The sequence below is a fragment of the Lepus europaeus genome, chromosome 13, assembly GCF_033115175.1.
Source record: "Lepus europaeus isolate LE1 chromosome 13, mLepTim1.pri, whole genome shotgun sequence".
Classification (NCBI taxonomy): domain Eukaryota; kingdom Metazoa; phylum Chordata; class Mammalia; order Lagomorpha; family Leporidae; genus Lepus; species Lepus europaeus.
The window spans coordinates 65,537,405-65,552,813 of NC_084839.1; the positions used below are offsets into that span (position 1 = coordinate 65,537,405).

The 15,409-nt window shown below is 50.3% G+C and overlaps 1 protein-coding gene across 2 annotated transcripts in view; it reads left to right on the forward strand.

Moving 5' to 3' along the window:
* The first annotated feature begins 8,409 nt into the window (after nt 1-8,409).
* Nucleotides 8,410-15,409, forward strand: part of ANXA4 (annexin A4) — a 76,403-nt gene continuing 69,403 nt past the window's right edge. For both annotated transcript variants that reach the window (XM_062209581.1, XM_062209580.1), the window contains exon 1: nt 8,410-8,528. The gene's annotated coding sequence lies outside the window, so the exon portion shown is untranslated. The remainder of the gene's footprint in view (nt 8,529-15,409) is intronic.

The window sequence follows — 15,409 nt, forward strand, 5'->3', positions numbered from 1 at the left end:
GGGAGCCATCTGGCCAGGAAGGTCACCACTGCAAGCTTCTCTGTTCTTTGCAAAGTCACTGTCTTGAGGGGCCAAGGGCCAGACTGCAGGCCTGGCCATCCTCCTGAGACTGAGGAGACCAGCCACTCAGCCCAGGGTCAGAATTCCATGTCTTGAAGTGCCTTGTGCCTCACACCGTTTCAATCAATGTTGGGAGGGGAGAGGCAGAAGTTTGGGCTAAACCTCACTTTCACGCGGAAGTGTCCTGTTTGTGTACTGTGCCATAAAATAAGCCTTGAGATTTCATGGTATGAAATAACAACCACCATTTATTACCGTCATCTGCCATGATTCTGGTGAGCGAGGTGGCTCTTTCTGGGATTGTCTCCCTGCTGCCACGAGACAAGGGAGGATGCTGGAGTCACCTTGAAGGCTTCCTCGTGCCTGTGTCTGGCCCTGGTGCTGGAAAAATCCAAACTGCTGGGGGCTGGAACAGCCAGAGCGCCTCTGAGTCTGTCTTGACCTTCGTGGGGGTCTGTCCACATGGTCCTTGCGGCACAGTGGTGTCTGGGCAGCTGCGCTCACACATGACAGAGGTACACATTCTGAGCAGGAGAACTGGGTGGAAACTGCTTCACTTTTCAAGATCCAGCCTTGAAGGTCATGTAGTGTTGCTTTGATAGTGGAGTCACAGAAAACAGTCCAAGAAGCCCACCCAGGTTGAAGAGGGGAGGACATAGGTGCCATCTCCTGATGGGAGGAGGGCAGCACTTTTGGAAGAGTAGCTGGGACTGAACATGTTACAGCCAATTTTGAAAAAAGCCACAGGCCTTCCACAAGTTCATGGTGAACATGCATTATCTTTTTTTTTTTTTTTTTAAGACTTATTTTATTTGAAAGGCCGAATGACAGAGGGATAGGAGAGAGAATGAGAGGTCTTCCATCTGCTGATTCACTCCCCAAATGGCTGCAACAGTCGGGGCTGGGCCAGGTGGAAGCCGGGAACTTTAAACTCCGTCTGGGTCTCCCACACTGGGGCAGGGGCCCAAGCACTTGGGCCATCCTCCACTGCTTTCCCAGCATTGACCAGGGGTTGTATACCCACTAATGGTAATCAGCATTGTCATGGACACTGTAAGTTATCTGGCTCATGGGGCTGTTGTGAGGATTAACTGATCAATGTTGTACATTGCAAGCACTTGGAAGAGTCATTGGCACATAGGAAGTACGTGTATGAATGTTAGCTACAGATAGGAAAATTAGAAATGCACAACTGTCTTGTTAACAAATTACCCTTCCGTACCATTCAGTTTTCATTCATTCTGCTATTCTCTAGTTCTTTTCTTTTCTTTTTTTTTAAGAAAACCTTGGTTTCTGTCCTTTTCAGAGGTACACCCTATCTGAAAGCTTTTTGAGAAGAAGTCCCTGGGAGAGAAATAGTTGAAGGTTGTGCATGCCTGAAAATATCTTCGTTCACACTTGATGGCTAGTTTGGACAGATGTGCAAATCTAGGCTGGAAGTCATTTCCCCCGAGCATTTTTTTTTTTTTTTTTGACAGGCAGAGTGGACAGTGAGAGAGAGAGAGACAGAAAGGTCTTCCTTTTTCCGTTGGTTTACCCCCCCCCCCCCCAGTGGCCACTGCGGCCGGCGCGCTGCGGCTGGCGCACCACGCTGATCCGAAGCTAGGAGCCAGGTGCTTCTCCTAGTCTCCCATATAGGTGCAGGTCCCAGCACTTGGGCCATCCTCCACTGCCTTCCCGGGCCACAGCAGAGAGCTGGACTGGAAGCGGAGCAACCGGGATAGAATCCGGTGCCCTGACCGGGACTAGAACCCGGTGCGCCGGCGCCGCAGGTGGAGGCTTAGCCTATTGAGCCGTGGCACCGGCCTCCCCTGAGCATTTTTAAGGGCACTATTCCATTGCCTTCCAGGTCCATGTGTTGCTACTGAGAAATCTGATGGCATTTCTCTAGGAAACCTCATTTTCCCCTCCGAGTGCTGTTTGTAAGACTGCTGTGGCCGCGTTGTCTGGCATTCTGTCTCATGCGCCTCCCGGTGGTCCTGGTTTTATCCGCTGTGCAGGACTCAGCGATCACTGTCAGGGTAGAAACTCACACCCTTGCGTTCTCAAATAACACAACTGAATAATCTAGTTGATTTCTTCCCCGCTGTTTCCCAGATGTCCAGGACTGGCTTCCTAATGCCCTGACCCTTTCTTACCTCTTTCCCTTCTCCGTGCCTTTTGTCCGTACGTGCCAGGTACTTTCCTAACCTTATCTTCCTACCACCCTACTGAGCTTTGCATTCTTGCTTTCACGTTCTTAATTGAAAAGGGTTCTGTCTGGTTCTGAGTCTTCCCTTTTAAAATTTATTTTCTTTTTTATTTGAAAGGAAGGGAGGAACCGGGAAAGAGAGAGAGACGTCTTCCATCTTCCATCTACTACTTCACTCCCCCAAACGCTTGCAATAGCTAGGCCTAGGCCAGTCTGAAGCTAGGGGCCCAGAACCAGGAGCCCAGAACTCCCATGTGGTAGGCAGGGGTCTGAGTACTTGAGCCATCATCTGCTGCCTCCGAAGGTGGTGGGCATTAACAGGAAACTGGATTGGAAGCAGAGCAGCCAGGACTCAAACCAGTCCCTCAGATATGGATGCAGGTTTCCCAAGTAGCAACCTAATTGCCTGCCCCCCGAGTATTCCTTTTATTAAAGTACATATTTGGCCAGTGCCGTGGTTCACTTGGCTAATCCTCCGCCTGTGGCGCCGACACCCCAGGTTTTAGTCCCGATCAGGGTGCCGGATTCTGTCCCGGTTGCTCCTCTTCCAGGCCAGCTCTCTGCTGTGGCCCGGGAGTGTAGTGGAGGATGGCCCAAGTGCTGGGCCCTGTACCCGCATAGGAGACCAGGAGGAGGCACCTGGCTCCTGGCTTCGGATCAGCACAGCGTGCCGGCCGTAGCAACCATGTGGGGGGTGAATCAATGGGAGGAAGACCTTTCTCTCTGTCTCTCTCTCTCTCTCTCACTGTCTAACTCTGCCTGTCAAAAAAAAAAGTACATATTCTATTTTTAATCTGTTTTTCCTATCTTTATTTCTCAAAGGAGACCTGCAATGCATTTTTCAGTTTTCTTTTTTCCCTATAGTCTGTTTCTTCCAAATATCTTTTATTCTATATATTGGGGATTCTATCTTTCATGTCATGTCCTTCCCTTAAATTCTGGTCACTTTTAGCTGTCTGCTCTCATTTAAGTGTGCCAGATTTGGCAAAACAAAAGACATCTAGTTAAGTTTGAATTTTTTAAAATTAATATTTATTTGAGAGGCAGAGAGAAAGAAGACTTTCATCCACTGGTTCACGCCCTAAATGCCTGCAACCACCAGGCTGGTTCACTCCCCAAATGCCTGAAATAGCCAGGGAACCTGGAACATAATCTGGCCCCCCATGTTGGCAGTAGGTTGCCAAGTATATGGGCCATCACCTGCTGGAAGCTGGATGGGGAGTAGAGGCAGGACTCAAACCCAGCCACTCCAGTATGAGATGCCGGCATCCCAAGTAGTGGCTTAACAGCTGCACGACAATACCTGCCCCCAGATGGGGGACTCTTATTTGGGATCTTAACTTCTAGGCCAAACACCACCCCTCCATTTGAACTTTAGATAAACAACAAACAGTTTTTGGTGAAGTATGTCCCAGGCAATATTTAAGACATTTTTATGTATAGTTAAATATTTGATGTTTATCTGAAATTGGAATCTAATAAAGTGTCCCGTCTCTTATTTAGCAACCCTGGAAGAGTGACATCTACAAGGCTGTGGGACCTGTAAGTGGGTGGGGCTCCATGGGAGAATTCACTGACAGGTTGCTCCAGTTTCATTGAGTAATGGATTAAAGTCCTGTGTTTTTCTTAGATTCCCCTGCGAAGAGTATTCCCAGCTTGCCATCCTACAGCGTCTAATCCTGGCTGCCGGCGTTCTAGGAGCCGAGTGGAGGAAGGATACCCAGAAGCTCAGTTTTTGCCACATTAGTGTCAAGGTGGCCGTTCCAGTTTCGGCACAGTGGCCCTGGTCTTGTGTCAGTCTAGAGCCTTAGATGAGGGACAACTACAGATTCTTTGCACTCCTTTTTCTCCTGTTCAGGGTGGGAGTCTAACTCTCCTTCCCTTGACTAATGGTGTGCATGACCTACAGAACACAACAGAAATAATGTCCAATAGCTTCCAAGCAGAGAATAAGAAGCCTAGAAACTTCTGCCTGGATTCCTTAGCAAATCCTTGCTGAAAACCCTGAGCCTCCACATAGGAATCACCCTGAGCCTGTGTGTGGAGAGGGCCTACGGAGGTCTGTGCTTGGCCGTGCTGGCTGGGACTAGCCTTCCCTCTCCCCTCACCATGGTGTCCATCTGTCAGCTGATTACCACTATGTGACCTTTGTGGGTGCCACAGGGAACAGAAGAATTGCTCAGCCAAGCAAGCCCTGTTCAATTCAGATTCACAAAATCATGAGCTCTCATAAGATAGTCAACATTCTGTAAGTTACCAAGTGTTGGGATAGTCGGTTAGGCAGCCATGGATAAGCAGAACACCTGGACTCCATCTGATGCCCCATCGCAGAGGTCCGCTGCTTTATGCTTTCCTGGGAATGTGCTTCTAGTCTTGTGCCCACGTAGGAGAGCAGTAAAGGCAGCTGTGCAGCGTTGGGGAGCAGGTGGAGGACGCTCTCGTACAGACTTCCAGCAAATGCCCAGGTTTCAGTCTTACCTGTACACCATAGGCACCTGGTACTGCAAGCTCCTTCCTCTCCTGAGAAATTGTACACTGTCGTGTTGCTTCCTGGCTGGCTCCACTCCTGGCTAAGGAGTCAGCTTTCTCGGGTCTGTTCAGTTGGTTACCACCTGTCTCTCTGCTTTCCAGGCTCCAAAGTTTTGTGTTTTTCCCCCCTCCTTTATTTCTTTGTTATTGTGAGAAGTCTTTTTTTTTTTTTTTTTCAAACAAAAACCCAAAAACTCCACTCTTGCTTTAGTTGGATTACAAGAGGGAGCTGAGATAAATGAAAGTGTTCATTCTGGCATTTGTAATTTAAGGCTCCTTTGGGTCTTTCATTCTAGCCATTATATTAATTTTTAAAATACTCTGTGTTAGATCAGGGGTCTGAAAGAAGAGTCTAACAGAGGGATTCTTTTTTTTTTTTTTTTTAAGATTTATTTATTTATTTGTTTGAAAGAGAGAGAGGAGAGACAGAGATCTTTCATCTACTTTGTTTATTCAGAGGGCCACAACAACCAGGGCTGGGCCAGGCCGAAGCCAGGAACCAGGAGCTTCTTCTGGGTCTCCCATGTGGGTGCAGCAGGGTCCCAAGCATTTGGGCTGCCTTCCACTGCTTTTCTCAGGCCATTAGCAGGGAGGTGAATTGGAAATGGAACAGCCAGGATATGAACTGGCACCCATAGGGGATGTAGGCAGCTTTACCCACTGCACCACAATGCCAGCTCCATACGGGGATTTTTGTGTAAGCACTCTAGTGAGGGTGATCTCAAGAGAAAGCTGTGAAGAACTGAGAGAAATGGGATGGGCTGAGGGAGAAGCTGAGCAAAGATCTTGTATCTGCTAAAGTGTTTTTATTATATTAAATTTAAAACTTTCATTTACTTGGGAGAGAGGAAGAGAGAGAGCTAGCTCCCATCAACAGCCCAAATGCCCACAACAGCAGGAGCTGAGAACTCCATTCAAGTCCCTCTGGTGGGTGGCAGAAACCTAATTGCTTGAGCCATCACCTGCTGCTGCTGCCTCCCAGGGTCTGCATTAGCAGGAATCTGGAACTGGGATCAAAGCTGGGACTGGAACCCAGGCATTCTGAATGGGACACAGCTGTCTTAACCATTAGGCTAAATGCCTACCTCTTGGTTTCTGTGGCAGTTTTATTTATTTGAAAGGTAGAGTTAGAGAGAGTGGAAAGAGATCGGTTGATTTTCTATCTGCTGGTTCACTTCCCAAATGGCTGCAACCAGGGAGCTTGGAGTTCCATCTGGCTCTCCTATGGGGGGGTGGCAGGGACCCAAGGACTTGGACCTTCTGTTGGTGCTTTCCCAGGCACATTAGCATGTTGTGTTCCGGATTGCCCAGAAAGAACCAGCGAGACTCACTGAAATGCAAAGAACAAAGGGACTTTATTTGTAGGTCCAGCATGCTGGGGCCCTGGCCTCCTGTGCAACGCAGTACTGGGAGACCAAGACCCCCTATCTTTGTTCTCGGGGTTTTTTTGTTTGTTTGTTTTGTTTTGTTTTTTTGACAGGCAGAGTAGACGGTGAGAGAGAGAGAGACAGAGAGAAAGGTCTTCCTTTACTGTTGGTTCACCCTTCAATGGCCGCTGCGGCCGGCGCACCGTGCTGATCTGAAGCCAGGAGCCAGGTGCTTCCTCCTGGTCTCCCATATGGGTGCAGGGCCCAAGCACTTGGGCCATCCTCCACTGCACTCCTGGGCCACAGCAGAGAGCTGGCCTGGAAGAGGGGCAACCGGGACAGAATCCAGCTCCCTGACCAGGACTAGAACCCGGTGTGGCGACGCTGCAGGCCGCGGTGCTGGCCTGTTCTCGGGGTTTTTATAGTTCCCAGGCAAACGAGTATTACGAGTATTACGTCCGCATTCCTTCCTTCCCCTGGCCCTGCAGAACCAAGGACGGCCCACCTTATTGGTACCCGGTCCTGCCGGATTGGACCAAGGACTGCCCGGTGTCAGGTTTCATCTTCTCATACCAGGCGCATCCTGGGCCTAGTCAGTTCTCTTGTGAGAAACCTGCCGTGGCATGGCTCTGGCCTCTCACAAGCAGGGAGCTGGATTGGAAGTGGAGCAGCTGGGACACAAACTGGTGCCCATATGGGATGCTGGCACCACAGGCAGCAACTTAACCTGCTGTGGCACAATGCTGGCCCCAGCTTTCTGTGGAGGGTTTAACCTCAGTCTGATCCCATGGGAGCTGTGGGAAATGAAGGGTATCACAGATTTACCCCTGGTCTTTTTATCCCACAAAAGTTAGCCTCCGACTGGCTTTCCCACCTGGTCTGAAGGTAGTTGTGGGAGGTGACAGCTGTGAGCCAGGGACTGGGCAGGCCCAGCAGTGAAGGTTGTCTCAGAGGGTGCCAAGAGCGCCTTCCTGGCCTCTACTTTCTGAGTCACTTAATTGTCTTTTTTTTTTTTTTTTTTTTTTTTTGACAGGCAGAGTGGATAGTGAGAGAGAGACACAGAGAGAAAGGTCTTCCTTTTTGCCGCTGGTTCACTCTCCAATGGCCGCTGCGGCCAGCGCATCTCACTGATCCGAAGCCAGGAGCCAGGTGCTTATCCTGGTCTCCCATGCAGGTGCAGGGCCCAAGCACTTGGGCCATCCTCCACTGCCTTCCCGGGCCATAGCAGAGAGCTGGCCTGGAAGAGGGGCAACCGGGACAGAATCCAGCACCCCGACCGGGACTAGAACCCGGTGTGCCAGCGCCGCAAGGCGGAGGATTAGCCTGTTAAGCCACAGCGCCGGCCAGTCTTTTTTTTTTTTTTTTTAAAGAATGCAATAGTCTCTCTAATCTGAGGAAATGAATCATCCTCATTTCATTCTTCTGCTGTTTGCCCTGTTAATTCTGCTTCCCCAATGTTCATTCATAAACTGAAGATCAGAAACGTTTAAGTTAGCACACAGCTGAAAGGGGCAGAACCAGGCCTCGAGATGAAATCATTCTGGATCCTAAAACTCATGATCTGGACAATGTCAAAATGTCTCCTCCAGCTGCGTCTACATGAAATAGCTTCACATTACCTCTCCAGCTTAGGGCATACACACACTTTTTTATTACCTAAAATTGAAATTTGCCTGCAGACTCAACAAAATCATTTCACTTCGATTCCCTGATCACCTGTGTTTGCTGGATACAGTCAGTACTAGATGCAGAAGTGAAAGACGACGTTGACCTGGTTGGCAGTTGGCGGCTAGACCAGCTAGCGGGTAGGAACAGGCCTAGCCGCACTACAAGGCCGAGGCCTCCCTGGGGGCTGCGGACAGGTACTAAACTCAGGTGAAGAGAGAACGGCGTGCTGCAAGGGGTTCCTGGACCCCTTCCTGGACCCCGCACAAGGAAGGGGTGGAAGTGCTGGCAACTTTGTTGGAGTGTGTGCTCCAACTTGAAGGCCACGGGCCCGGCGTGGGCCTGCCGTGGGCCTGCTGTGGACAGGGAGTGCGGGGTGCCAGGAGGAAACTTTGATTCGAGGGTCCCAGAGGCCACAGCGGGGCCGGGCGACTGAGCGATCCTGGCAGAGGGACGAGGCCCGGGCTCGGACACATGCCAAGCGGAGCCATGAGGGGCCCAGGCTGGCCCCTCCCAGGGCTCCCGGCAGGTGCGCTGCTGCTCCCGGGAGGGACTTTCCGGTCCCGTGAGCACAGGGACAACCAGGAACTCGGGCTCAGTCTCCACCCAACAGTGGGGCGGATCCGTCCGGGATAAGACCCGCTGCCAAGCCCCGACGAGGGTGTGATTTGCGTGGAACCGCAGAGGACCGGCGCAGCCCCGTCTCCGCACCAGAGGTAAGGGGGCTGCGGGTCGCGGCGCAGGGCTCAGGGTCTGGGCGCCGCGCGCGGGAGCGCCTCGCGGTGGCGCCCGGCCCGCGCCGCGCCCAGGAGCGGGTGCCCGATGCCGGCCTGCGGGCGGGCGCGGCTGGCCCGGGACTCGCTCCCGCGGACCAGAGCGAGGCGAAGGCGGCTCTTACCCGCGGGCACCGTCCCGAGGCCCCCAGAGCAGCCCCCTGCGCTCGGGACGCCAGTCGGAGAACACAGCGGTTGTTTATTGAGTCCGCATGCTGGGCTGAGGCGTTTGAAAAGAAAGGCTTGCGTGTTTTATATTAAAATCTGTTCTTTGCTCCTGTTAGGAAAAGCACGCCCTCTCCTAGTTTCTACTCGCCTTCACTCCTCCCCTTTTATTTAATGCCTCCAGCCCAGGGCCTGGCACAAAGGAATCTCACTGTTAGGAGGTCCTTAACTTGCCAGGGGAGCCATCTAGCCCTTTTGTCCTGATTTTGATCAGGTGGAGACTTGGGGACCCAAGAAGGTTGGTTTTCAACCCTCTGTCGCCATCAAGTGCTTCCCAAGTGGATGCCTGCCTTCCGTGAGCTGTTTGGAGCGTTGTAGGCCGGGAGTAACTGGCACCATTCGTCAAAACTGGGCGTCTGCTGGCTCCAGCTGCCGGTGGGGAGGATGAGTAGGGTGGGGAGGATGAGTAGGGTGCTGTGTTCTGAGTTATCCACCCCACTGCCTATCCATTCCCAGACACCCACTTCTCTCTTACATTTGCAAGAAACTCTGTGGATGGCTCTTTAGTTGCCAGGGAATTCTCAGATGACAGAGAGCCAAGTGAGAACACCCACACTGCTGTAACTGTTGGGCAGGGCCCAAACTGTGCAGTTTCCTCCTAGGCCTCCTTGTATTGGGTTAGGGAGCATTTTTCTCTGAAAGCAGCTGAGAGAGTAACAGGCACAGTGAAGCCAGACCACACCCATCCATGGAATAAGATGAGCCTCCCAGCTGTCCCCGGGTTCCTGTCCTGTGGCATGTTTTCTTTGTTTATGTCCAGCCACTCATTTATTGTAAGATTGATTGATTTGAAAGGCAGAATCTCACACACACACACACACACAGATGCTCATCTTCCCAGTCTCACCTTGTGGACTAAGCCTGCTCTTCACCAAGGGAGGTCAGGGGGCGTGGCAGGCCCTGGGGATGGTGGATGAGCCAGGGAGAGCCTGAAGCTGCAGAATAAATCAGTGGGGGGGGGCTTTTTCCTAAATATTTGAGGTTAAAAATGCTTCTATAAGTAAAACAATCACAGATATATATGATGGAGTAGAACCCAAAAATTCTATGCATTACAAATCTAAAACGAGAAACTGCTGCAAGTTTTGCGTGGGCTTTGTGTTGCCCTTTGGACCAGACCTAGCCCTTGAGGGTTTGTTTTCCCTGCAATTAGAGTCACAGTGGAGGCAGTTTGATAGGTCCTCCCTGAGGGACTCTGAGTAACAGTCTTCTGGGCACTTATGAACCTTGCCTTACAGAGGAGGATCCCAAGGCAGAGTCACGATCCTTGGTCAAGGTCAGACCACTGGGGAACTGAGGCTTACATCCAGCTGCCGGGCACTGTAACCTGTTCTCTTAGCCTCGCTGTCTTACTGTGACTCCGTCAGTGCTTGGTTCACAGTGATTTGGGATTTGGATTTGTGGCTCTCTGGTTTCTTTATTTATTTGCAGTTAGCTTATTTGATGGTAGGGGGCTGAGGGAGAAGATCTCCTATCCTCTGTGATGGCTGAGCCTAGGCTGAGGCCAAACCTGGGGGCCAGGAGCTCAGTCCAGGGCTCCCAAATAGACGGCAGGAACTCAATGACTTAGGCCATCACTGCTGCCTTCCAGGTCTCATTAGCAGGGAACGGGGCCAGGAGCTGGAGGTTTGTATCAACCAGATGCAGATGACTTAACCAGCGTTTTACCGTTAGGCCAGCCGCCTACCCTGGCTTATTAACTAAAATTTGATCAAATGTTTTTCTTCCCCTCCTTAAATTTCTTTTTGACAAGCCAACGTGTGGAATACGGTTGGAAGAGTGCAGCTGTTTTGACAAGAAAGGGAAGGATGATGGGGAGTGTGGGGGTGCACCTCAGTGGTCCTACATTCTTGAGGGACTTGGCATGCAGGCAAAGAAATGCACTTACTCTTTGTAGTGTTGGGCAGAGCTGGGTAGGAGTTTTTTGAATGGTGGCTTCTAGTTGAATCTGTGGAAATGGCTTTTGAACCCATAGGCTGGGTGATCTTAGTGCTGGTGAGAGCTGTCTTACCAGAGGGGTCTCTGCAGAGCCCCAGCAGCCCTTCTCTTTCTTTCTTTTCAGATGTTTAATTAATTTATTTTTATTTGTTGGAAAGGCAGAGTGACAGATATCTTTCATCAGCTGGTTCATTTTTCAAATAGCCACAATGGCAGAGACTGGGCCAGGCCAAAGCCAGGAGCCTGGAACTGAACTTTGTCTGGGTCTCCCACACAGGTGGCAGGGACCTGAGTACATGGACCATCTTCCACTGTTTTCCCAGGTGCTTAGCAGGGAGCTGGATTAGAAGCAGAGCAGCTGGGATTTGAACTGGCGCTCCAATTTGAGATGCCAGCATCATGAGTAATAGCTTAACTCACCCATACCCTAACACTAGTCCAGCATATGCATTCTTGATAAATCGAATAAAACAGTAGCAAAAACGTGACCTTTCCAAGGAAACTTAGGCCTGTCATTATGTTATACACTCTAAGTAATGGGGTAAGTGCTAAATAAAGCCTTCCAACTCTCAAGAATATTTTTTAAAAAAATATTTATGTATTTATTTGAAAGAGTTAGAGAGTAAGAGATCTTCCGTTTGCTTATTCAGTCCCCAGTTCCTTGCAGTGGCCAAGGGCTGGGCCAGACCATAGCCAGGAGCTTGTTCCAGCTCTCTTATGAGGGTAGCAGAGGCACAAGCACTAGGACCATTCTTTGCTGCTTTTCCTAGGCTATTTTCTTGGTTGGAAGTGGAACAGCTGGGACCTGAACAAACACCCATGTGGGATGTGGATGTTGCAGGCAGCAGCTTTACCCACTTTGTCACAACGCTGGCCTCTGAAGAATAGTTCTTATTGTACTGATTACCTCTCCTTTGTGATTTGATTGACAACAGTTTTTTCTCTCTGCAATTCACTGCATCATCTTACAGTATTTAACACCTCTAGAGTGACAGCTCCAACTAAAGAGTTTTTGTTTGTTTTTTAACTTAAACAGAAACCCCCTTAGGATTTAGGATTTTTTTTTTTTTTTTTTTTTTTGACAGGCAGAGTGGACAGTGAGAGAGAGAAACGGAGAGAAAGGTCTTCCTTTGCCGTTGGTTCACCCTCCAATGGCTGCCGCTGCTGGCGCGCTGCGGCCAGCGCACTGCGCTGATCCACAGGCAGGAGCCAGGTGCTTCTCCTGGTCTCCCATGGGGGTGCAGGGCCCAAGCACTTGGGCCATCCTCTACTGCACTCCCTGGCCACAGCAGAGGGCTGGACAGGAAGAGGAGTAACTGGGATAGAATCTGGCGCCCCAACCAGGACTAGAACCTGGGGTGCCGGCGCCACAAGCCTGTTGAGCCACGGTGCTGGCCAAGGACTTAGGATTTCTATCTGAGGCCTATTGTTGGCGTTTTTTTGGTTTGTTTGTTTGTTTTTAAAATTTATTTGTTTACTTGAAAGTCAGAGTTACACAGAGGAGAGGTGGGGGGGGGGTCTTCCGTCCGCTGGTTCACTCCCCATTTGGCCCCAACAGCCAGAGCTGAGCCCATCAGAAGCCAGTCTCCCACGTGGGTGTAGGGGCCCAAGGACTCAGGCCATCTTCCAATGCTTTCCCAGGCCATAGCAGAGAGCTGGATCAGAAGTGGAGCAGCCGGGTCTCAAACTGGCGCCCTTATGGGATGCTGGCACTGCAGGTGGCAGCTTTACCCGCTATGCCACAATGTCGGCCCCCTGTTGTTGGTTTTATTTTATTTTTGGAATTTATTTATTTGTTTGAGAGGTAGAGATGTGGGCATGGGTATGTGCTAATCTTTCTCCAGCTCTTTGCCTCACACAAAGATAAGCATTCTAAGTGCAGACATATAAAGTATGTACAGTGGTAACAAGATGTATTCACAAGGGGAGAAAGTGAGCACATACATGCAGGAGTGTGGGTTGCCCCACATGGAGAAATACCCATTATAAGGATTGCCCAAAAGGATAAGTGGTGGGGAGGGGGAAGAGAAAGAGCACCTGAATAGAGAATCTCCTGCTGTGGTCCCCTGGGAAAGAGGGGCCTCTCCCCAGTCATTGCCTCTTTTGAGAGGTAGGGGATATGGGCCCGTGCTGTGGCATAGCAGGTAAAGCTGCCACCTGCAGTGCTGATGTCCCATGTGGGTGCCAATTTGAGTTCCGGCTGCTCCACTTCTGATCCAGCTCTCTGCTGTGGCCTGGGAAAGCAGTAGAAGATGGCTCAAGTGCTTGGGCCCCTGAGCCCATGTTGGGGACCCAGAAGAAGCTCCTGGCTCCTGGCTTCAGATGGGTGCAGCTCCAGCTGTTGTGGCAATCTGGGGAGCGGACCATCGGATGGAAGACCTCTCTCTCTCTCTCCCTGCCTCTGCCTCTCTGTAGCTTTGCCTTTTAAATAAACAAATAGATCTTAAAAAAAAAAAAAAAAAAAGAGCGAGGTAGGGGATGGTTACCTCTACATGCATGAAACCACCCGGGAATCTTATGATACCTCCATAAATTCCATGTAGAGCTTAATATAGATATTTTCATTGCATCCTCCCTTGTAGGTCCTGGATGAAACAGTGTATCCTTGGAAAGGGAGTGTTTTGATGGACAGGTACAGGGATAACATTAGACTGAGGGCTTGCAGGGGCTTCCAGTGTACTCTGTCCTACACTAACTACCTAGTTACACCACGTCAGAGAAAGAGAGAGACAGACAGACAAACAGAGAACTCCCATCCACTGGTTCACTCCCTAACTGCCTGCAATAGCTGGGGTCAGGCTCCATCAAAGCTGGGAGTTGAGTCAACCCTGGTGTCCTCCATGGGTGGCAGGAACCCAATCACTTGGGCCATCACTTGCTGACCCCCAGCATCTGTACTAGGAGAAGCTGGAATCAGGAGCCAGAGCTGAGACTCAAACCCAGGCACTCCAGTATGGGACATGGGCCTCTTAAACCAGTGTCTTAATCGCCAGGCTAAACACTTGCCTCTGTTGTTGGTTTTAATGAGAGTGATTTGTTAATGTTTGCTTGTGTTTGGACTGGACTGAGAACTTTTGCTATGGGAACGTAAACCACCACCTTTGAAGAATTATTTTTGAAAGTTCAGGTTGTTTGAAGTCAACAAATTGAGTGCTACTTCTTGGTCCAGACTGCTTGACATGAAAACTAGAGGAGAACAGGTGCAGTCCTGACCGCTGAAGCATCTGGGGAGTGACCCCGTGGATGGGAACTCGTGTGTGTGTGTGTATCTGTGTGTGTCTGTCTTTCTACAGGAACAAAACCTCTAGAGTATGTATTTGAGAGACACAGTTACAGATAGAGAGAAGGAGAGACATCCTCTGGTTCACTCCCCAAATGGCTGCAAGAGGAGCTGATCCGAAGCCAGGAGCCAGGAGCAGGAGCCAAGAGCTTCTTCCAGGTCTCACTTGCAGGTGTAGAAGCCCAAGCACTTGGTCCGTCTTCTGCTTTCCAGGCCATAGCAGAGAGCTAGATCATAAGTAGAGCAGCCAGGACTTAAACTGGTGCCCATATGGGATACTGGTGCTGCAGGCAGAGGCTTAGCCCACTACACCACAATGCCAGTCTCCAGAGTAAGCATGTTATTCACAGTCAGCAGCAGGGATAAAGGACAGCTACAAGGCAGACAGAGAATTACTGTGTAAAAGATCTTCCCCATCCCGCCTCCCCAGCCCCTGTCCCCATGAACTCTTTAGGCCTAGATACAACACAGAGTGTGAGAAGAGTGACCTGTAACAGAGCAGGAGCATCACTCCACCTGACTCACTGTGCAGGTCCTTCCTGTAAGCCCCTTGCTCCCTGGAGAGGTAGCATATCAAACCATGACCAGAAGCTCCCACAGAGGGGCCCTGTGCCTACTGAGAACAAGTTCAAGTTCTCATTGTGTGTGGTTGAACCTTCTCTCCGGGGAAGGTGAGTAGCAGCTTCTAACTTTTTCTTCCTTACTCCTCTCCACGGTGCTCATGAAGGCACTTAATGAGCACTGCTTAGCTTCCACTTCTGCTGTTACTTCATTTTTTTTTTAAAAAAAGTTTATTTATTTATTAATTTTAAAGGGAGAGAGAGAGGGAGAGAGAGGTTCAAACATAGAGACAGAGAAAGATCTCCCATCTGCTGGTTCAGACCCCAGATGCCCTTAATGGCCAGGGCTGGGCCAGGCCAAAGTTGGGAGCTGAAAACATGTCTTTGTGCTTCCTTGTCCTAAGCTTGGCCAACTCACTAACATTCATCTTGACATTGTCTCCTTCCCTGATTGGCTTAACCTGGGTTAGGGGCCTCTGCTACGTGCACCTGTCGCTCTCTGAGATTTCCTCACCCCAGGAACATCCCTTTACTGGTGTCTGATCACGGCCTGTCTCCTCCATTTGGCTCAGTGCTCCCCTGAGGGCAGGTACCATGCCTGCCTATCCTCTAGCCAAGCACTGTGCTGAGCACATAGCAGGTTGCTCACCAAAGGTATGCTGAGCGAATGGATCATCTTCTATAGCCTGCGAATTGTAATCCAGCCTCGGTATTTGTCAGTGCTTCCCAGGTGACTTTTGTATGCTTTGAGTTTGAGAACTTTTCTAGGATAGCATGGTGGGCATTTATTAATTAGAGTCATTTTGAGGCTGTAGCTGCAG